The 23,555-nt window shown below is 37.8% G+C and overlaps 1 protein-coding gene and 1 pseudogene across 3 annotated transcripts in view; one reads left to right on the top strand and one right to left on the bottom strand.

Moving 5' to 3' along the window:
- PARD3B (par-3 family cell polarity regulator beta) overlaps window positions 1-23,555 on the top strand; it is a 977,181-nt gene that overhangs the window by 198,723 nt on the left and 754,903 nt on the right. The gene's annotated exons all lie outside the window — the stretch shown is intronic.
- The window catches only part of LOC130858365 (alpha-endosulfine-like), a 67,017-nt pseudogene continuing 51,091 nt past the window's right edge, over window positions 7,630-23,555 (bottom strand).

The raw sequence follows: 23,555 nt of genomic DNA, 5'->3' as shown, positions 1-23,555 counted from the left end.
TAACTGGGAAAATAACCTACTCCATAGGGTTTAACTGGCTTGACTCTAGGGTAGAATAAAAGTGAGTAAATGGGTTCCTCTGGGTGGATAGTGATTGTGCAGTAGGTTCTTAGTATGTGGTCACAGAATGGCATCAGCATCACCTGATAACTTGTTTGGAGGAAAAATACTCAGCTCCATCCAAAATCTACTGAATCAAACTCTGGGGTGGAGACCCACAGTTTGAGGGTTTTTTTTTTTATTTTAATTTTTTAAAAAAATAGTTAATTTGGTTGTGCCACGTCTTAGCTGTGGCTGGTGGGCTCCTTAGTTGTGGCATGCAAACTCTTAGTTGTGGCATGCAAACTTTTAGTTGTGGTATGCATGTGGGATCTAGTTTCCTGACCCGGGATCGAACCTGGGCCCCCCCGCATTTGGAGTGTAGAGTCTTAACCACTGCACAACCAGGGAAGTCCCCACAGTCTGAGTTTTAATGAGCCTTGCAGGGAGTTCTAATGCTCTCTAAAGTTGGAGAAACATTGGTCTGTTGAATTTTCTTACTGCAGTAAGATTAATAGAATGGGATATTGTTCCTTGAAGAAATCTGAATCTGATCTTGACTTAGCCTGTTGCCACCCATGTGACTGTGACCCGCTGTGTCTCTGTTCCCTTGTTGTAAAATGAGGGAATTCAGTTCTATGACTTTCTTCCAAATGGTCCAAGGCATTAGTAACTTCAAAACTTTGAACTGTATTATTTCTTCTCTCCTATTGCTATGCAATTAAAAAGAAAAGGGCTGAAGGAAGTATTATTCAATCTTCCTTTGTTTAAGGGGCTGTGGGAAATGGAAGTAGAACATTTGTCAGGTGCCCTTAGGCTACAAACTGATAATGGAAGAAATGGCCCTGAATCATCCTAACACCTGTAGACCTTGCCTTAGAAGACACTTGACAAGGACAGTTGAAATATTTAGTGGTACTTGATGTGCTGGAGTATGAAACCAAGTGTAATTTAAGCAATTTAGAGCCCATTGAACTTGTCTAGCTAGTGCAACTGGTATAGCCAACAAATGGTTATGAAGGAAGCATTTAATATAAAATGGTTTCCTGTACTACTTGGCATGTTTTAAAAACGAATGAATTATAAAATTCTATTCTTAATGCTGGTTTGGTGTGGATTTCTTTTATCACAAACTTGGTATTTGTGTTTAAATTGTGCTTTAACTTCGAATGTAATTCCATTATTTTATTTTGTACAATGGCCAGAAAAACCTATCAAATAGTAGTTTATTAGAACCACGAAACAGAGGTGAAGGTTCTTCCGCTTTATCTGATCAGTACCTGACAATTCTTAGAAACTTTCTTCTGAATCTCATTGATTGCTTTGTGTTTTAAGTAGTAGATATGTTTCAAAAACACTTCATATTCTGATCACCAAAGCATAACTCCTCACTATAGAAAATTCACATATTATAGGGGCATGTAATAAAAAATAAAATCCCTTGGAATTTACTTCCCCTACTTTTGCCTGCTACCCAAAGTAACCACTGTTTTTCATACATTCCTTCATATTTTTTTCCAAAGTGCACTCTTAAAAATATTAGTATTATATTTTTTCATATTACATGCATGGTCAAAGTTTCATTTCTTTTGACAAACTGGGGCAGGATTCTCATATATCGGTGAAAGCTTTAGGTTATATTCATCCTTATGAAAGGGAAATATTTACAAATATGAATGCCACTAAAATTAAAAACTAAGAGGAACTACAGTTTTTAAAAAATTGAGGAAATAACCAGCAGACTAATTTGCCTCTAAAACTTCTGAAGTAGAAAGGTGGCCTTTTGTAAAATGATATATTATGAGATTGTTATAAGGGATTGATTGAAGTGGATAATTTTGCTTAGTTGGTTTAGAAATTAACTCAATGGTAATATTCCTGTAGGAAAGTCAGAACTGCGGTATTCCGCTCTCTGTTGCTGCTTGTGTTTTCAAAATAATATGTCAATGTCTTGAGAATGTGCCAGGTTAAATCTCAGAAATGATCATCATTCATTAAGTCAGTCAACAAATGTTTTTGCAATGCATCGGGTATAAAATTTTTTGAGAGGTTTATGCAACATTTTTATTCCTCTGCCCCTTTGAAGGAACAAATCTACTACTCCCAGCTATTCACATCCCTTGGTATCATCTAGAACCAGCTTCTGCCCCACCCTTTGTTCATACCTCTCCCACCTTCCACCTGCATTAACACCCGACAGACCCTTATTTCTCTGTCAGGGGTCTCTGAAGCTGTTTGGCCTTGACCAGGCTATGTTTAGAAAAAAATTTAATCTCTTGTGTAATTTTGGCAAACAGCAGCCCGAGCTCTGCTTTTACACACAAATAACTTGCAGATTGTCCTGTTTCTGTTGGGAGAAGGAAAAACATCCAATCAGAAGAGAATTGAAATGATATAAATTAGGCTCATTGTTCAGCAAATGGCTGGTGTTAGGTAAGGATTGTGGATGAGAATAGCCCGGGCTGCCTTAAGGATCAGAGCAGGCATGTGTGCATGCGTGAGGAAACCAGGCCTTTGTCAGGATCCTTTCTGGAACGGCTATTAAAGTAATTACAGTAATTTATAGACTTTTTTTCCCCCCTTCCATTTCAAAATGGGTTCCACTTTTTGTCTCTTGTCTTGAGTTCCTCAGTTGGAGTGTTTGTGTGTGTAAGTGTGTGTTGGGTAGGACAGCTACGGTCTCTATGAAGTAATCTGCACCCAGCCTGATGAGGTGTGGGGCTCGCAGACACGCAGAGCTGGCTTTGCCAGCATTGAGGCTGGGAAGCTCCGGCCCTTCAAGAGAAACAAGTGAATTGTACGGTAGGTACAATATCATGTCGCAGTGGCTAATTATAGTTTGTCATGGAACCATTTAAAATCGCTGTGTTTGAATTAAAGAAATATTTTCTCTGAATGCCTTAAAAAATATATCTGTTCGCAGCTATGGATTTTACATTTTTATATCACTGTTGCTTGTCTATAAGAACAGGAATACCTTCTGTATGTGACTTTTAGAGGGAGACTTTAAAAATCCCCTGACTGTATAATATAGTACGTGCTCACTGTGCAAGACTTAATTTTAGTATAATAAACAAAAAGAATTTTATGTTGTAGTCTTTTTCTGTATTTGAATTTTCATAAACTTTTATTAACTTGATTTTTTATAACTTCACTAGTTTCAGATACCAAGAACTTGTTGTGACAGTCTGTGCTTATTTTACCTTGTCTTTGCCTGAACAAAACAAATTGATGAGTGACTTTCTTTTTAGCAAGTTCACATTGATTATGGAGATTCGGCTATTTCTAAATAAGCCTTGACGTTATTATGGGTTACAGTAGCAGTGAGTTTTGTTTATATATAATGTATGTTTTGAATTTCCCCAAATGAGGGTGTTTATCCGTGTAATGACATTTCACAAGGCAGTAAGACCTAGCATATGTTATGTACCTTCTTAGAACTGAAAGAGTTAAGCTTTTCGTATTCTGTAGATCAAGCATTGTAACCACAGTAACCAATTTACTGTTATTTGCTTGCTCCTAGCAGAGATGGAAAGTCAGTGGTAGAAAAAGTCTACTTCATAGACAAGCACAACTTCAGTTGATCCCAATGGGTTAAGATTCTGAGGCATAATTAACTATTTGTGTTTTTTAAGGCCTATAGTTTTAACAGAAATAAATTGCCTTTTATTTTTCAGGTGTTTTGACTGTTCAACAGCCACACAAATTTAATATAAAGGAAGTTTATATACTTTAGTTTGCATTTTCATAAGGGAACAAGAACATTTTTAAGAAAGCAGAGACAGAATTTAGTGTAAATAATAGAAAAATTGAAGGTTAATTATGGGAACTACAATTTCTCCATAAAATTACAGGAATGCTGAGTTTTACTTGTTAAGGATGTGAATGTAAATTTTGAGTATTCCCATGGAAATGTAATAAATGGAAAATTGTCGTATTTTGTATGATTTACATAAAACAACATAATGTATGTTATAGCTATCTCTAAAGGTTGTGAAGAAAACATGGATGCATGTTAGCTAGGGTAGTTTGGGCTACTTGGAAGAAGTACATCTTCAAATTTAGTATGTTCAAAGCCAACTCCTGTTCCTTTTCAACTTTGTGTGTCACCTTGGATGTTTCATGGAAAAAAGATATTTTATCATTTTGACTTTACATATGTTTTACATCAATGTTAAGATAATTTTTCTCATCTCTGGGAGAGTTTGGTAAAGTTGATATGGACAGATTTATCAATGATATATTTTTAAATGATCCTGAAAGTCTTAACTTTAACAAGTTGGTAAAAGATTACTTTCTTTTTAACAGAGTCATATTGAGCATTTGGCTTTTTTTCTGATATATAAAGTTAGCTTTGCCTTTTAAATATATCCAGAAGCCAGATACTTCTTGTCATCTCCACCACTGCCTTGGACAGTAGTACAAGCCTTCATCATTTCTCTCTTGGATCACTGCAAGAGCCTCCTGACCTGTCCCCTGCTTCTCCTTTTATTCCGATTCCCTTTTTCTCTCCATGCCCCCACATCCCTGCCAGAATGACGAGTCTGATTATGCCACATCCTGCTTAGAACCGTTTAGTGATTTTCCATCTCACTTAGAGTAGAATCCAGAGTGTTTATCGTGGTGTGGCTCCTGCCTGCCTCCCTGGCCTCGTTTTCACTCCTTTGCACTCACTTCCTACACTCCAGCCACACTAACTTCATGAAGTGCTGTATTTTGAATGTGTAGTTTCCCAAATAGGAGCTTTCGTACCTTCTGTTTTCTAGGCCTGGAAGGGTCTTCTTGCAGAAATTTAACGGCTGCCTGGTTTCATTCTGATTTCTGCTCAGATGCTTAGTTAAGTTGGGCTGCAATAACGAAAACCATAGTCTGGGTGGCTTGTAAACAACAGAAATCTATTTCTCAAACTTTTAGAACCTGGAGAGTCCACGATCAAGGAATTGACAGATTTGGTGTCTGCTAAGACACTGCTTTTTGGTTCTCTCTGTACCTTACATGGTGGAAGGGACAAAGGAGCTCTGTGGGGCCTCATTATTGAGGGGACTAATCCCATTCATAAGGGCTTCACCCTCATGACCTAATCACCCCCAAAGGCCCCACCTTCTAATACCATCACATTGAGATTAGGTTTCAACATATGAATCTGAGAGTATACAAACACTGTCTACAGCAGATGATATGTCCTCAGAGAAAACTTCCTTCACTACCCTGTCTCACATAGCAACTTTTCCTTATTTTCTTGCTTTTTTTTATTACGCTGACTACTGCTTGACATTATATTATATATTTTGCTCCATTATAATCCAAATTCTATGAGGATGGGGAGTTGTTATTTTGACCTCCTTCTCTGGACTTACTTGAGGCACGTAACTTGATATAGTTGTTGAAAAAATGAATATTTAAAAGAACTAAGCTTGAGTAGGTACAGAAATCACATTTTCAAATAGATGATCAAGAGCAGGTTTGGGATACAAAGGCGGGTGCAGCTTGGGATCAGCAAATGCTGCTTATTTTAAAGCCCTTTAGATCCTCAACAGCTCAGACACCTTTCCCTACTGTTTTCGCTCCCTCTTGTGCTTAAACCGTGTTTAATCTCACTCTTTGATTGCTTCTCTCTTGGAATCGCCTTTTAGAAAATGCTTTTTGATGTATAACCTGAAAAATGGTTGTAATACCTTTGTATCAGCCGTACTATGAAAATTTACCATTTTATCATGTTGTATGTTTCTAAAATCCCACCCACAGTCAGAATTTGCCCGATACATCTTTCATCTTCTGTGTCTACTGAGTGTTACTCTTCAGTTATTTACACTTGGGAGTAAGGAAAGAAAGTGTGCCTAATCCTTACAATAAGAAATCATGGAATGTGTGTACACTTGCAAAGATTAGTAATTCTTTCCATTTACAGTGGAATTCTAGTATGAAATATTTTACTGAATGGTCTCTAGAGACCTAACAATGGCAATGTATATCCCCAGAATGAGTAATTTCCTTTCTTATTATCAGTGCAAATGCCTATTGCCTAAACTTTGGGGTTACAGCAACGTTGAGGGTCTTAAATCTGCTTAATTATGTTTATTGAGGATGATTTTGTTGGGTGACTTAATCCAGTGGTTAAAATAATTTAGTTGGTAAACACAAATGAGAAAAGCCTCATGTTGAGCTCTTAGGAAATGGGGTGTACTGCATAAAAGCATTTTTCGGCTGTCAGAAGTTTAAGCACTATCCTTGGACAGTTTTACAAAATGTTCTTCTTTTTCAATGAACTCTGTTACATCAAATATTTATCATAGATATAGCCAATAATGATAGTAATAATAGTTGGATGCTTATGTAACAGAAACTATCCTAAGACTTCACACAATATCATCTCTCTTAATCCCCAGAACATTTTGTTAAGTCAATCTGTTTATCCTTATTTTGAGTTGAGAAAATGAAGATTTAAGGTTAACTAACTTGCTCTTGGTTATGCAGATAGAGTTGAGGGAGACAGGATTTAAATCCAGGGACCTGTAATTCTCAAATCCAGGATCTCAACCCAAAGAGACCTCTATGACTTGACTGAGGTTCATAATGATGATCCCATTTTCTCCATCATAATAGAATGCTGCCCTCAGAGTTTGTGAGCCTCTTTGTTTGCCACCCCACTTAAAGCCCCAGATAGTAATTTGGCTGACTCAGCTGTCTCCTCTGGTGGTTTCTTAGGGCTTCAGTTTCTGGCAGATGCCCTCAACGTATGGATTCTGTTAGCATTTGAGGAGAGAAATCAAATAACATGATAAAATTAGGAAGACTAATTGGTGCTATTTTAAATCTTTTTGCCTTGCAGGTACCTCTACTTCTCTTGGGGGAGATTTTGTGATAGCTTATTTCCCGTGCTGGAGTAAGAATGAGCACCACCATGTTTAACTTTTGTAATAGAAGTGTGCTTTTTTTTTTTTTCCCACTTGTTTTGTTAGCAGAAACTCTGGAATTTCTATGGCTTTACTAGCTAAAAAAAATCTGCCAGTAAACAAAAACACGGTCCGATGATGTTCAAAGCAAACTTTTGTTATTTAACCTCTTCTGTAAGGACTGTTTTTTTTTTTTAATTTCTGGGTTGGGTTTTTTTGTGTGTGTGTATCTTCTTTTTTTTGTTTTTTATTTCAAATACTGAAAAAGTCCCCTGGGCTCTGTGGGGCTCCCCACGCTCATGGCCCCTTTCTCCCACACTCACTGCTCTTCTTCCCACAGCATATCTATTTCTAGGACAGCACTTTTTTTTTTTTTTTTATGAACAGTTAACATTGAGTTCTCAGCTTGCTCTGCACAAGCAGACAAGTTGTCTGCATCTTTCATATTTAGACGGTCAGTTTCTTTTATCTGACACCAGGTCCCCAGCCACATCCAAGCAAACAGGGCATGCTTCTACAGAGCTGGATTAGAACCCCTCATCTTTAGTCCACTTCTTCCCCTCACACCCACCCCACACCAGCCACATGGTTAAGAAGGAGGATAGGCGAGAATGTTTATCAGCTCCAAGCCCTAATTCATCTCCCCCCTAAATCTCCCACTCCACTCTCTCAACCCCCCCCCCCCCCCCCAGGATTTCACTGAGATGTCTCCCAACAATTATTTGGAAAAAAAGGAGAAACAAAAAAGGTTCAAGGTCTTGGTGCTCAGCCCAAGGGGCTCCATGCGCTGGCACACCAATGGGCAGGGGCTTCTGCCTCTCCAGCCCCTGCCCGAGCCACCTCCTGACCCCTGGCTGCAAAAGCAGGGAGGGGAGGGAACCAGCACAGGACCCAGGGGGGCAGCGTCTCAGGATCTGGCGCAGTCCCGGGCAGCATCATTCAGCTTGGCCACCCGCAAGCCTGCTGGTGACGAGTGAGGACTTTCTCTGTGGCAGATCCTGTGGGGTGGCGATGCGGTCTCCAGTCACCAGGTTCTTGTCTGGTCCTGCACTTGGCAGCTGCTTATTCTTCATCTTGGCGTTGGCCATGTTGTAGTCCCCTGAGTCAAAGTGCTTTTGCCCTTTCTGGAGTCTCTTCGTGAGGAAGTCAGAGCCTCCAGGCTTTTGTCCTAGGCTTGGATATTTGGCCTTTAGCTTTGCCTCCTCGGCTCTCTCAGGGAGAACACCTTCTTTCCCTTGTGTGTCCTGCCTCTCCGCCGGTCTCCTCCGCAGGCTTCTCCTCTTCTTGTTTCTGGGACGTGGTGGGGCCAGGACTGTGGAGTGTAAGGGACCCGGGAAGTCAACCGGAGAAGGGAAGGGGAGGGGAAACGGGACCGCCTGCGCTGCTTCTTGGGCTCCTGTCACTAGGGTTGCTCCTGTAAGGACTATTATTGAATGACACAATCTCTTGAGAAATTTTGCTGAAAGGCTCTTCAGATAACAGTTACAGTTGTTGATATGTTTTCTAGCTTTGGGACAAACGTGAGTGAGTAGGAGGGGAGTTGAAAGCCTTGAAGGTTTGCAAGAGTGGTTTGATAGGATGACAAGCATTCATTGAATAAGCTCTTTAATGTAAAGGTGATTTATTGGAAATAGATTCTGGACGGGTTGTTAGCCTCAGAGGTGAGGTAATGGAATAGCTTCCTCTTTAGGTTACCTATTTGAGTACAGAATAGATTATTAGTGATAGAATATCTTTATTATTTTGTGGTCTTGCTGGCAGTTGTAATATTTTATTATGTTAGTTAGGTCTTACGTAGGCACGTGGCCATTTCTCAAATGCAGAATTGTATGCAATATTTACGACTCCCTTTTCTAAGTGGGTTCTTTTTCTCCCCCTGGACAGAACAAAATTGACACTTTGCCTTTAGTGTAATGAAACTTGGCCAGCATTTTAGACTTAGAAAAGTGGGAAGCATGCCAACCATTGCCTCAGGCGTGAGCAGCCAAACCACGGAGTCTCCATGGTAGGAATCTAGATTGAACCAAAGGCACCAGAGAGCATATTTGAGAGATCTGGGGTATGTCGTTCTGGGATGCTGGGCTTACTCTGTTGAGTGCATCTGAAATTTCTAGTGTTTCAAGCCCAGCAGAGGAGGATTATGTGAATGGTCTAGAGATCTCAGGGAAAGGAGTGGCAAATGCAGGTGGGTAAAGTAGGAGTTGGTATGTGATATGGAAAAGGGAAGTGACTAGATGATAATGTCCCAGTAGGAACGAGAAAGAAGCCAAAGGTTTTCACCTGAACGTTGCATGATGTACCCGCGGCAGCAGCTTCACCAAGGGGAGATGATAAACCCAGTGTTATGTTTATTCCTGTTATAGAGAAAGCTGACTTTCAAATTTGCGAAGACTAAGGAGACTCCAAATCCGGAAAGACAACTGTAAACAAGTTGTAGAGAACATTATCAGTTTACCCAGAAATGGTCAAATAACTTTGATTAGAAAGTATTTTAAATAAGAGTAGACAACTCCTTTCTTCTTTTTTGGAGGTAGGACTCATGAGAACATTCAAAGGCATTGTACTATTTGATTAGCACACAGGCCTTCTAATTTCAGGCCAGTACTCTTTCTGGTACACTACTTTGTGTGTGTGTGGAGGTGGGGAGAGGGAGGCAGAGGTTAGAGTAATGGAAGGAAACATGAAGGTTTATATATGAATTTAAGGGAAGGTAGCTGAAACCACATCTTATTGTATACCCTTGAGATGGTCATCCCATTATGTCCTACTTTTTGTGGCTTTATTAAAATAGAGTTTTGCAAGACATTTCTTGCTGATTTGGATGTTATCATGTGGTAATTCTGATAATTGAGAACTATTGAATATTCTGAAACAGTGAAATAACATAGTCACCTCTGTGTTTTAGAAAAAAAAATAGCATTGGCTGAAAGAAAGGTTGATATGGTATTGAAATTGGGAGAGACTAGAGATGTAGAACATTTAGGTCAATTGCTAATAAGAGCCTGGATCAAGGCAGTGACAGTGGAAGTAGAGAGGGACGGTAAACCTGAGACATGGCTTTGGGTAGAATTTATAATTTTGTGGTTGAACTTGGATGATAGGAGTGAAGTGACATGTCAGGCAAGTCTGAAATTTCTAGCGTGTTTGAGTAAAGAGTGACTGTACAAAACTAGAACTAGCCATGGCATCTTCTCCTCTCGTCATCTGCCAGCAACTGGTTGCCAAGCCATGTTGATTCTAGTTCTGAAATACAGAGTGAGGCCTTCCTACTGACTTCACTTCCATCCCTCTGGTCCAAGCTGCCATCTTCTGCCTGGGCTGCTGCAGCGTCCTCTTACTTGGTGCCGTAGCATCTGCTGTTTGCCCTTGTCGTCCATTTCCCTTACAGCAGTGACAGTGATCCTTTCAATGTGCACTTCTGATCACGTTACTCTCCTACTTCACCTTCTCCATGATTTCTTATTGCTTTTAAGATAAAGACCAAAACCTTTGATGTGACCCACAAAGTGTTTGACTGTGGCCCTGCCTGCTGTTTCAGCCTCAGCTCAAACCATTTCACTCTGTTTTCACGTGGCTTCAGCTGTTCCGTCCATCTTTCGAGGTATCAAACTCTCTTCAGACTTGGTTCCTCTGCACGTGCATTTTCCATGCTTGAGATGCTCTAGCCTCTCCTTTTCACTAGGCCAACTGTTTCTCCCCTTTAGCCTCTTTCTGATTTATTTTTTTCTTCATTGAAACCTTCCTTGATACCCTTGACTGGCCTTGTCCACTTCCTTCCGTGTTCCACCTTCTTATATAATTATTCAATGAATGAGGTTTCATGACACCAGGGATTCCTTCCAGGTTTTAAAAAGTTACTAAATCCCCAATGCAGTGCCTGGTAGATAACAGCTGTTTAACAAATATATTCCAGGTAAATGAATAATGGTTTTAATAGAACAGATGAGAATTGATCATATAGATCATTAGGAATATTTAGTAAACTGTCTAGTAACTCGTCATTTCTTATATCTCTCAATTAAACAGAAGATATAATGTAGGTCATGTTTTAGTTGACAGTTTTTTTGAAGACCAGAATAATATAGTCAAACATGAAACGTTTCTGATAATCTGATAGGAAAGTATAGGAACTTGGAAACTTAGAGAACTGAAGACTTAACATGTCTGGTAGTCTTTGCCCTTTCTTATTTCCTACCAGCCACTGTATTGATTAACCAGGGTTATATGACAATAAATATACCCTATTAACCAATCTCAGTGTCCCATGGCTTATAAGTGATAGAGTACGTGCTATTTGAGGCCAGATTGATTTAATTTCCAGTCCTGGGCTCAGCCACTTACCTATTGAAATCAGGTATAACGTATGTGAAAATGTTTTGTAAACTGTAAAACTCTAAACAAAGTGAGGCTTAGCATGCAGACAATGTATCCAAATTCCTCCTTGAAGTAACTATAAACTGTATATTTCATTAAATGGTGGAGTTGAGAATGGTGAATTCTGTGTATAAGGCAGCATTGAATGAATCAAGCAGAGCTATTTTGCAAAGGCTTCATTGTGATTGTATGGCTGTATTTGGCAAGCAGAGAGTTCCGAATTTCTTCTGCTGTGAGACTCCCAAGGAGACATTTATGTTAGTAATACTGAATTTGCAAACCTGCGTTTTAAAATTTAGCTCTATTTGCATTCTTTGTCTCTCTGGGTGGTGTTCACTACATTATGAAATTCTGTGCTTCTACCTCCTGCTAAGGATTTGAGTTCTTAGCCTAATTAATCATTAAGTGTTGTCAGTCTATCATGATGTGGTTAATTATCAGAGAGAGTGTATGTGTTTCAGTCATGACCCTTTCCTGGGTAACTATAGAAACCTTAGCAGTACTAGTTATTATCTAGAATTATAGAATTTGGTTTTTAAAGCATTTTAGCCCTTGATAGTTATGGGCAAATAATTGGTTATCATCTAGGAAGAAAGGAAAGCTTGCATGAAGCTAAGATCTTAAAATAATTTATACATAATGGACATATGTTCTAAATACTTTATAAATAATAGAAATGTATTTATGGACTGTTTGTGACTATAATTTAAAAGGCTTTTGTTATATAGTTTTGTATTTTTTTTACAGAGCTTTTTCATAAGCTGTCTGTATTTTTCCCCAATAATGTTTTCCCCAATACAAGTCTAAGGTAATTCCTGACTTCCAGTGGTATTGTGATTTTATAGTGCATAGCAGTTGCATATCTGGGTGGTAAACAGCTGAACTGGGGGCTTAGAAAGCTCTGTGTACATATACAGACAATATTGATATTGTTCAATGTCATTTGAAGGAAACAGAAGTAAAAACAATTGTTTTTCCTGTTCTGAGAAATTCCATCTCATTTAGAAAGAAAAAAATCGATCATTGCACTTTTTAAATGTGAAGCTCAACAAGGATTATAGTCTGAATGGGGTTGAACATTAATATGGAAAGTGGAAATCTGCCAAATGTGTACCATCCTTAGTCTATCACATCATTCAGAGAACAGGTAACATCCCATTTGGAGGCGGCAGAGTGTTTAAAGCACGTTACCTTCTCTCATTGGTCGAGTGGAGTGTAGTAACGTGATGATAGTGATTTACTTTCATGTTATAACATGTGAACAGCTTATTTATGGTTCTTTTATTTTTGTGCATGTTTGCTTTCAAGGAGAATGTAGTGACCAGAACTTTAATTTGCCTTTTAGCTCAATGCTAGATGCTTGGGAATTTACTAGAGCAGATTAATAACTCTTATTAAAGTATCACAATATTATTAAATAAAAACTTAAGGCCCAATTTAATTCTATTAAAAATTCTATTTTATTAAAATTCTATTTTAATTAAAATGTACATGTAAACATTTATACTTGAAACATGGATTGTTTTTTCAACTCATTTATACTATACAAGCTTAATGCTTGAGGTTAATTTCCACACTTGTTTGCATCACAGAATTGTTTAAAATTTACTACTTTTCAGATCAAAACAGATATTACGGCAATAAGGAGTCAGCTGCCAATTTAGCTGATATATAACAATGGCAACAATTGCTTTTCATGGTTGGCCTTCCACTTAAAAATTAAATATAATTTATTTTTATCAGAAATCCAAATCACTACAAATATTAATGATTGGTCTGAAAAAGAGATGCTTTTTTTTTTTTTTAAAGGTTTGTAATCTTGTGGTAAGTTCAATAGGTATATATAATGGATACATCTATACTGAACCAAATACTTGCTTTTTTTTGTTAATGTATTTTTTCCTATGATTCTCTTTCAGCAAAGCAAAGTGCTTATTACTAGGCTGTTTTTGTTGTTGTGGCATCGTGGATGGTGCTGTTTTAAATCTCCTACTACATGCTAATAGCTTTTTCAGCTTTGATTATCAGACTCTGCTCTTAATAGTTATCTATTTTCTTACTCCACAAGTTTGCAGGCTAATAATGCTGTTTAACGTTTGCTCGATGAGAAACAATGAAAATTAAATCTCTTATTTAAAACAACTGAAGTAATAAATTTTATGAGCTGAGAGTGTTAGAACTCTTATGCAGAGTGTGGTGTCACTGGTTTCTTTACGCCAGAATGTTGATCAGCCTAATTATCTATGAATCTTCTGGTTCTCTGGCTTGCTACAGCTGTGACTTTCCCTTTGTCTTTGAAATAACTATCTTCCACACTGCATATGCACAAGAGAATGTTTTCTCACAAGATAATGTTTTTCTCATATTTGAGTTTCACTCCTTGTTGAAATGATACTGTTTTTTAAATATATATTAAGATTCCTGGTTATTTACCTGCTCCAGTAAAACCACACCAGTCATCCAGTTGTGAAATATTTTAAATCAGCCAGATGAGAAGGAAATTTAGTGCAACTTAAGCTATTTCTAATAATTCTACAAAAAAGTCTATATTTCTGCACCATATCTTTCTAATTAGGCAATGCATTATTTATCTTTTTTTTACGGTTTCCTTATCCTCCTTGGTTATGTGTGGATATTTCTGATACAGTAATTTGTTTCTTTTTATACTATTGGTTACTAATAATTATTTAAGTGCTGGTTAGTTTGTTCAAATTACATCTGACAAGAAGAAAAGTGCTGATCCAGATCTGTGATTGCTTTTCACTTTCAAAAGTGTACTTGTTCCTTAAAAATTTCTGTTCTGTTGTTACTCACATCTCATCCTTTGGTAAGCTCTCCTATGTGCATGTAACCATTGAGTCCAAGAACTTTAACATCAGCTGCTTTATGATAGAAACTGCTACTATCAAGCAGTCTATTCCACACCCAAGGGCAACATTCTGTCTACCTGTTGTGGCGTTTTCCTTTAATTTGGATTCAAGAAGAAGTCATCTATGCCACAAACTCTACTATGCATGCCTAGCTGGTCTGGCAGTGGAAGGATTGTAATTGACTTGGCAAGCTGACTTGTCTCAAATGGCTTCATCTCTAAGCTCCTCATCAAGGGAGATGGTTAAGTCTAGAACATGCTTGGGACATTATGGAATGATCAATACTGACCTGAGTGGAGAGAACTTGGTGTAATCATGATTGGTGTGTATAAGTCAGGGTTGGTTTTGGTGAGGCCCCTCTTCCTGGCTTGGAGACAGCCACCTTCTTGCTGTGTCCTCACATGGCCTCTTCCCTGTGCACACATGGAGAGAGAGAAATCTCTTGTGTCTCTTCCTTTTATAAGGACACTACTCCTTTTGGATTAGGGCCCACCCTCATAATCTCATTTAACCTAATTACCTCCCTAATGGCCCTATCTCCAAATATAACCACATGCGGAGAGGGTGGTTAGGCTTTCAACGTATGAATTTTGGGGGCATGCAGATCAGTCCATAACACAGTGCTACGACACATGAAACACTTACTATGTGCCAGACACTCATTTATTGACAACCCGTTTTACACATGGGGAAACTAACATCCTGAGAGAGTAGGGTATCTTACTCAAGATCACAGATAATAAGGGACAGAATTGGGATTCAAACCTGTGCAGTCTGGCTTCAGAACCTGAGTCCTTACTTGTTAGTTATTCTGTCTTTAATAGTGACGTATTGACAGTTTTTCCTTGCTAAATTTACTTCGGCTCTAATATTGGATGAGATTTCTTTTGGCTTTTTCATATAAAATATAAAATTGGTTTTCAACTTTTTTTTTTTTTTTTTTGTAATTGACTTTTTACCTGTTCTAACAATTAAGAGGACAGACTCCAGAGCCAGAGTTCATGGTTTCAAAGTTGTAATTTTCTGGAAAGTGGGGAATAGAGATTAACTACATAGTTGGGATGTTGTGATAATTAACTGAGAACACTTATTAAGGACTTAGAAGTGAGCCTGGTGCACTGCAGGCAGTAAGTATGAGTGTGTATTAAAGATAGGGCAGTAAATAAAAAATGATCTCAGGCAGGAGTTATTTTCCCTTCCTGTCTCAGGGAAGACTTGCCTTATGGAAAGTGTTTTGTTATAAATCTTACACACCTGCTAACTAGTGGCAGCACAGGGTTCTTCACAGAATTTATATGCCCTGGCAAACTTGCCAGTTAGCCAAGTCTTTACAAAGTGAATATTGTTTTTGATTTTTTTTTTTCTCTAAATGCTTTGAAGATGTCATGGTACTATTATTGGTTTTGTTTGTTTTTTGACCTGTGGTTATTAAATTCCTATTAAGCCAAAAGATCTTTATACATTCATATGTTTAAAGGACAACCTGTGGCTTTCTGGTATGAGAATAGAACCCCAAATATCTAAAATATAGACATCGTCAGCTTTCATTGGCTGCCAAGGTAGTTACCCAGCTGATGTGCTCTTTCTGTGTCTGGACACTTCTTATGTGTCCTTTTACCACCACCGATTCTACTGCTGCAGGAGCAGAACCCTTGCCCCTCCACAGCTCCTTCCCTTCCCAGCTTACCCCCTGTTCTGGTTCTACTTTCTAAGGCAGGGCCTGAAGCAACAGGATGGAGCATAGGAAGGGGAAAGAGAAGTCTGCAAGGAGAAGGAAAGTCTCGGCAGATGCTTCCGCTCTCAGCCTCTGTTCCACTGGGTTGGTCGGCAGCGTGAAGGCAGGAAATACTTCCTGGACGTTCCATAGTTCCCCCAGTAGAAATGTAATTCTGGAAGCTTTCACTAGTTTCTGTGCCAAGGTTCAGGCTTGGTCCTGGGTTCACAGCCTGGTGGGGGGAAATGGCATGTAAACATTCATGCCCAGTGTATTCAGTGCCAGGGCGGAGGAACTAATACTGCTTTGGTTGTGTTGGAAGCCATCAACAAGAAGAGAAATCACTTGTGTTGGGTCCTGAAGGTTGATTGCCAAGGTCGCTGGTTGCTAGGTACAACTGAATTCATTCTTAATTGTCTTATGTGGCAAATAGCCATTTGTGGGCTAGTCAGGGAATCAAACTACCAAAGATAACACTGCTTCTGGGGGAAGTTATTTCTTTTTTAAGCAACTAATTCACAAATGTAACTTTGGTACACAACCCATTTATAAGTTGCTATAATATTATTTTTATAACTGCTCATATATAATCATGCTTCATTGACAAGATTTCTGGTCGAGTTCACATTGAGAGTTTTTTCAGCAGTGGTGATGGAGTTATACTAATGCCCCATTAGTATTCGTGCTCACTGCTCATTTTGACCATCAATGTGCATTTGTAGGACTTGGGTTAAGCCCTCAGTCTGTGGCCATGAGAAAGATCCAAGCTGTGGAACCCACATGCACATGAAAACTACCTTGCTGTAACGAACTAAATAATTAGTTAAGTACAATAACCATAAAACTATAAAAATCAATAGTGACAGGTGGTGTATGACAATAAATCACAAAACAAGCACAGTGAAAGAATAAGCACCCAAACTCTGAAAATACCTACTATTCATACTATGGGAAGTGATATTTCTAAAAGCTTAATGAGTTTTTACTATAAATTTTCATTAGTGTATGATGGTTCCTTTATATCTTGCAGTAATACTTTTTTCAACATTTGAACTTGTTTCTAATCTACCCTTTCCCCTAGGAGTTGTATAAATTCTTCTGTTCCCCATGTGATCTGGCTCTTCTTTATCAGTGTTTCTTTTTTCCAGCCTCTCCCATGAATTCTAGGTTCCATCATACTGAACGAAGTGCCAGCAGTTCCTTAGATGAGCCAAGCTCGCTCCTGTCTGGTCTTTGGTACTCCCTCTCCCCATGCTCAACTTGACAACTCCTCCACTTTTGGGACTCAGCTTAGAAGTCAGGTACCCTTGGCCATACTTCCCTGACATGACACATCAAGGCTAGATAGATGTTCCTGCTTGCCCTACCAAACCCACAAAAATACTTAGATGCGTCCTTATCACAAAGTTATACCTAGTAGTCCCCTTATCTAGACCTTTAGACTGTTTTTAATCCATTATTTCATCCCAAGAACTTTAGCCCAGTGACTGACATGTAGGAGGCACTCAAATATAAATATAAATACTATATATATGTTGAATAACTTAGTAGGTTTTACTTAGTTTTGCTTCTTTTCTATCCAAACTGTTTTACTTAACTGATAGCCAGAGTCTTCATTGGCTATCTTTAATGCATTAAAATGTGAAGATGTGTTGAACCGACAAATTGATACTTTCTTAATTTGGGTCCTCACATAATCATATGAGGAACAAGTTATTCAAGTGGCATTAGAAACGTGGTACATTGTGACAGGCGTAGCTTGATTCTATGACATCTTACATTCAGGAAATTCAAGGTGTGTTGTTTCCATAGATTTAATTTACTACTATTTAATTTAAAGTCTTGTATTTTGGATCCGTTTGGGACTCATTTTATAAATTGAAGAATGTCCTTCTTGTGCTGAGGTACTTTGTGTTTGCCGTTTGTTTGTTTGTTTGCTTTTAGTCCTTTCTCTGAATTACTGGAGCCCAGAGCTCCAGTGACCTACATGCACTTCAGACTCTACACAGTGGCCTGAATTTACTGCCATCTCCTTGGATGGCAATAAGCTAAACATTTGAAAAATTACTGCATCTCAGGGTACCAGAGGAGGTCAGTGGAATCTAGTCTGGCTAATAAGTTTTTTTGTCCTATTTATTTTCCCTTGTCATTGTTGCTCTGGGCTCCTTAGGAATTTATGAAGAATATGGTGCTTTTTTTTTTTTAACTCAAAAATCATCTACATTGATTTTTTTTTTTTTAAGGAGCAAATAAAATATGACATCTAAAAATAAGTTATTTCAGAGATGGTACAGGACAGTCCCACCAATGCAGTGCAAAGCTATATTCATCATAATATAGATACTCTGAGTATCAAATACTGAGAAAATTGCAAGCATTTTGCTCCCATTCTCAATATAATAAAGGCAAAAAATAGAGCAATAATACGAAAAACCATTTTCTAGCCAGGAACTGTAAAATGATTGTGACTCAGAACTGCTTAGGTCTCTGGGCACATAGGATGCCAGTGTTTTGTTTCTGTAGAGTCTAGATCAACTAAACATACACGTTTCCTGTTTGTTCACATAACTTTATAGCTATTGCACCATTTCATGAAAATTCAAAGGGGAAACTTGTTTTATAGCAGTTGAGGCGTTACTGATCACATCTTTTTGAAGCCCTACTATGTGCCATTTAGGAGTACTGCTCATCTCGGAGTGCTGCTATTCCCCATCCTCAGGGTGAGGGATCCCTTCACCTGGGGCGTGTTTCATTTCTGCCTTGGGGCTGCTCTGGCCTTCACCCATAAACATGCCTTTGTCCACCTCTACTATATTAGAGAGAAGATCTATTCCCTAAGTATTGTCAGGTGTTGAGACAGTGCTAAAAGAAGCGTAACTCCAGCCCTGTTCTGAATTATATAGTCTCAACATTGTGGCCACTGGAGGTGACAATTCTGGAAGGCCTCACGTAGCTCAGTACTGAGTTGATTCAGCCTAGTGAAACTTGATCCCCTCTTAGTAAATAGGATTTCTGGAGAACAAGTATGATATTAGCAAGAGTAGGCCTTGTTTTCCCTTGACCACATGAGTGAGAGAATTTTGCTGTTTTCTCATTTTAGTGTAGACCTTTCGAATTCAGATATTAGGATTTTGAACCCTCATTATATTCTTAATGGGTGAAAGTTATTTTTTTCCTACTACTTTTCAAGGGGAAAACGTGTTCTTAATTTGTCAGCTGCCTTTAAAGGAGAAGGACATCGGGGAGGACTCTCAACATCAGCTTTACGGACAGGGTTGAGTACATGGGCAGTATTATTCTGTGTTCTTCTTCTCCCCTTTGCTGACCGTGAGCAGGTGCCCCTCCTCTTGCTATCTGTCTTGGCACAGCATGGCTGTTGAATTGGATTTAGCCATTGATGCAGCGAGACTGAGTTCCTTTGGCATCATGACTGTCATCTCTGTACTTCTGTATGGTACCTGGGCTGTAGTAGATGTTTAATACATGTTTTATGAATAAATTAACTTTTATAATGTCTCCTGAACAATTTGTGTGTCAAGTCAGGTAGCAGGCTTCTTTCCTAATGGTTACGCTTAGGAGAATCTCAAGTATCCAACTGAATATCCACTTGCATTTTACCAGGTGTCCTGAGGTAGTAGAATGCACATAAATTAATGGAGCCTGTTACCTAGGAAAGGCATATACCTCATCAGAGGGGATTAGACTGAGATATGCTGATAATGGCCAAAGAAATTAGCCCCCCTCCTCCAGTCTGACATTCTTTACTTGAGCAGAATCCGTAGGACGTATTCTTCTGTTACAGCTCTGCTTCATTACTTCATAGGGACTGTTGAATTCCCTGCTGTAAACAGGAGTGAAGCTCAGAATGTATGAAAATAATGACAACTTAGGAAAGTGTTACCATGTAGGCTTGATTTTAATTCTGTAATGAAGCTGAAACTACCAGGAAACCCATCAAACACAATTCCCCAGTTATTTTTTTTTTTAATGACAATTAAGTGTTTAAACTTTAGATACAGTAGCTTCCTAAAGCTAATCTATTTATTCTCAGAAATTTTAAGTCTATCATGTTATTTTTCAGTAGTAATTTTCATGCCCCAAGAACCTTGTGGCCTGTCCCAAACCTTTACATGAATTCTCTAACTTGGCAAAGGTTAATTTTCAGCTTGCTAATATTTTTGAAAAATATAGAGTTCATGGAGCGATTTAGACCGCTTTAGTTGTGTCTTTCTACCAGCTCTGTAGCTCACGTTGGCTCTTTTGCAGTCAACAAGTTGAGGGTGCTGCCCCTCCAGAAACTTTCCTTGTAGTCCTGGGGGCCTTGAGTTCTACCTTAAATATTTTATCATGAAGGTTTTAGTGTCTCTTCAGTTGAAGTTACTTACGTCACAGTCCTTTTTTTTTGACAAACCAACCAAGTCTTTGAGTCATTAAATAAACCCTCGCACTGAGAATTCTTTCACTTGCAGTCGAGGTTCAGAGAGAAGATAAGGACTTAGTATGTTATAGGAAGTCCTCTCGGTCCTGATGTTTACATTCTGGTCCCAGTGACTGCCTGAATGAATTTTCTAACATGGAGTTGACATCACTTACTCCCAAAACAACATCTAAGAATCTGCCAATTTAGATGAAGCCACTTCTGAAATAACTGGTCAGTATAGGAGAGAATGGGGTTTTCCTAAAGCCATGGACCCTAGGTTGTTGTTTTTATTTCTTAGTTTTTATTTAGTTTTTGTCAGTGTCCTGAAGGGTCCAGAAAATGGGAAAGACTGTCCTTAACTTTTATGACTTAAGTTTATAGTGTAAGAGAAAATGCTCACCCAAAAGAAAATAGAAAGTAAAACCCTCTTTATCTTAGAACTGGATGTAAGCTTAAAGGCTTTTCTTTAGTCATTTCATGACTACCATGGAATTTTGAACACTTGGGAACCACAACAGGTTTCTAACTTATCCCCTGCTCAGAATGAAAATGATAGCAATTCACTCTACCTTTAAATTTAGGCCTTGTTTTCTATGGTATTATTTCATAATATTTTCTAAAGCACTGTTTCTCATATCTTACCCATATTATATCATTCCCCTCTTATTTAGACATATAAGAGAACTGCCATTCATCATAATCTAGAAATTCATTTTAATAGTTCATAATAATTTATGTATAATAATCTTATCACAACAGTAAGAAAACACTGTTTTTTAAATGAATTTCTAAAATATTTCCCACTTTCCACTTTACTTTCTGAAAGAAGAGTTTTGGAGAATCAGAATTTTAAGAGTAGAATGAATCTTGGAAGCCATTTCGGATAAGGAGGCTTACTTTGCAATTGAGGAACGTGAGACTCAGTTTCAATGGCTCATCTGAGAACAGTGAATTCATGAGATAGTGCCGTGGTAACTACAGATCTCACGTTTTCTGATTACTTTTCATTGTATTGCTCCTTTTGATTATATCAGATTGCCTCACTCTTTTAAACCAAGTTTTGTACCAGTAATCAGATTTTGCAAGGGTCAGGGCCATTGTATCATTGACCTTGTGTGTTTCCTTATTATTTTTATACCCAGCTCATTCCAGTATAGAAAATGGAAGTGTTTAATTATGACCCCCACCTTGGTTTTCACTATTTCTGTGCCTCTGCTTATTTATTTATTAATCCACATTACTTCTGCCCTTCAGATCTGAGAACTAGGAACTTTGTGCTTGGATGCTTTACTGTTAATAATCCTTTACCTTACAGTGCCTAAAAATTATTTGTATCACATTTACTAAAATGTGTAAAAGGATATGGTTTCAGAAAGAATGCTAGACTATATTTTTACATGTAACAAAAAGTTCTTTGGAGCTAATGCCCTTGGGATACTTGATAATGAAAGTCAGAAGGGTGTTAAAAATCTAATTTAGAAAGACTTCACCAATTTGGTAAATAGAAAAATTCTGAATAGTGAGTCTGATAGCAAATACACATTTATTAGACTTTTGATTGGTTATGGATATGTGCTGAACTTTATGGGTAAAAGCACAAATATCAGAACATATTGTATTCTATCTTATATTTTTTCTTAAAGTACTTAAAATATTATCCCTTTGAACCTGCTTCACAGGTTTTGCTTGTTAAAGAATGCAGCAATAATGGCTTTAAACTTGAAATCTTAAAACAAATTATTGGGACCAGAGCTTTCGTATTTCTTATCAAGTTTTATATTGACCAAAGAACAATAACATGTACCCTATATTTTCACAGTGCTTGCTGTATTGTAAAGAAAACCAGACAAATCCCCGAGTTTCCTTTTGAAATATGACTTATTTTTTGAATGGCTAGAGAAGTTGAAGAAAAAAACCCGAAACTTGGAATTTAGGACTTTACAACCTATAATCACATATTCTCTATCACTGTCCATCCTTCTACTCCCAACACCACCACCTATACCTGACCACCCCACCTCCGCCGCAACACGACATGTATTTCAAATATCACCTAAAATACAAGCTTAGTCCTATGATTAAGTCCTAGATATTATTAAGTACTCAATTAGAAAGGCCTATGGTTTCTAATGCAGAGAGTTTACAACCTGGTGTGTTTCAGCTAATTTTAATTCTTTTAGATGTCTTGTACACAAATTACTTGATTACCTCCTACATCTCTCTTAATTTGGGTTACTGAACATAATAATAAGGTTTTGATTTTTTTTTTCTTTTTATAGACCATTCATCACTGGAATCTTTTAGCACTTCACAAACAGCTGGTGGCAAGCAGTATCACTGACATTCTTTTAGAGGTTTTTTTTGGCTGCTTTTTTTTTTTTTTTACTTTGCTTGATTGTCATGAGCATGAATAAGGATGGAAAAAGGAGGACCAGTTTTTGTTTAATCCTTGGTGATCAAAAGAAGTCCCCAATAATAGTTCGGACTGATTTTGGCAGTAACTTTTACTTGCAAAATATGAAGCTCACTCTACTCCAACTTTTTCTTTCTTTTCCTTTTTTTTTTAAATAAAATCTCTTCTCTTTGATGGAAACAAAGTTTTAGTTTTAACCAGAATATTTTGTTCATATTTTAGAGGACTGTTCCTTAATTCCTTTACCTTCATCATCATGGGAGTGGCCTATCAATTCTCCTCTGCCTCATTTGATTTGCAAAAAATTCCTAATTTTCCTGAAAATGAGCAGACTATTTAATTAGTCACACATGTAATTTGGTTTTCAGTGTTAAGAAATATACATATATATATAGTTTTAGGATTATAAATTTGAAAGTTCTTCCTTTAAGTGAAGGTGTAGTTCAAGTATTGCCAATAAGTTATCATTTTATATTTTACCTTATCAGCAACTTTTTTTTTTTTTTTTTGTTACTGTAAAGCCCTCCTTTTTCATCATTACACATGTCAAAATACCTTTCTGAGACTGGATTTTTTACTTTGAATATATTCATTTAGGGGCATGTTTGCATGTAGTTGTTAGGATTTATAACTCTTTTTCTGCTACTTTACAACTCTGGAGACCACCCTGGTTTTGTATAATCCCAATATGGATGTGTTCAAAGGTGATGGGATTTATTTGCAGATAGGGGAGATTGAAAGAAGCTAAAACTACTATGTTATAGGTGGTTAGTGGACTTGGATAAAAGCAATGAAGGTACTTTGGGGTTTTATAAATGTTATTTGTAATGTT

Source organism: Hippopotamus amphibius, chromosome 8 (assembly GCF_030028045.1).
Source record: "Hippopotamus amphibius kiboko isolate mHipAmp2 chromosome 8, mHipAmp2.hap2, whole genome shotgun sequence".
Lineage (NCBI taxonomy): Eukaryota > Metazoa > Chordata > Mammalia > Artiodactyla > Hippopotamidae > Hippopotamus > Hippopotamus amphibius.
The sequence above is the reverse complement of the archived record's forward strand: the minus strand, read 5'-3'. Positions and strand labels throughout refer to the sequence as shown.